The sequence below is a fragment of the Somniosus microcephalus genome, unplaced genomic scaffold, assembly GCF_052327205.1.
Source record: "Somniosus microcephalus isolate GS21.2 unplaced genomic scaffold, FLI_Smic_1.0 unresolved_chr9, whole genome shotgun sequence".
Lineage (NCBI taxonomy): Eukaryota > Metazoa > Chordata > Chondrichthyes > Squaliformes > Somniosidae > Somniosus > Somniosus microcephalus.
This window is the reverse complement of record NW_028225187.1, coordinates 19,348,272-19,348,575: the sequence shown is the minus strand read 5'-3', so window position 1 is coordinate 19,348,575 and position 304 is coordinate 19,348,272.

Here is a 304-nt window from a genome sequence, read left to right as displayed (position 1 = left end):
TCGAGTCCTAGAGCAAAGGAGGGCAAAGGGCATAATCAAGAGGGGCAAAATACTTACGAAAACAAGCTGGCGGAAAATATAAAAACTAACTCCAAAAGCTTTTATAAGTATATCAAAAGGAAAAGACTGGTGAAAACCAAAGTTGGTCCATTGCAGTCAGATACGGGGGAATATATAATGGGAAATAAGGAAATGGCAGATCAACTAAATGCATACTTTGGGTCAGTCTTTACGAAGGAAGACACAAAAAACCTCCCTGGGATATCGGGAAAAATAGGGGACATTGGCAAAGGAGGAACTGACG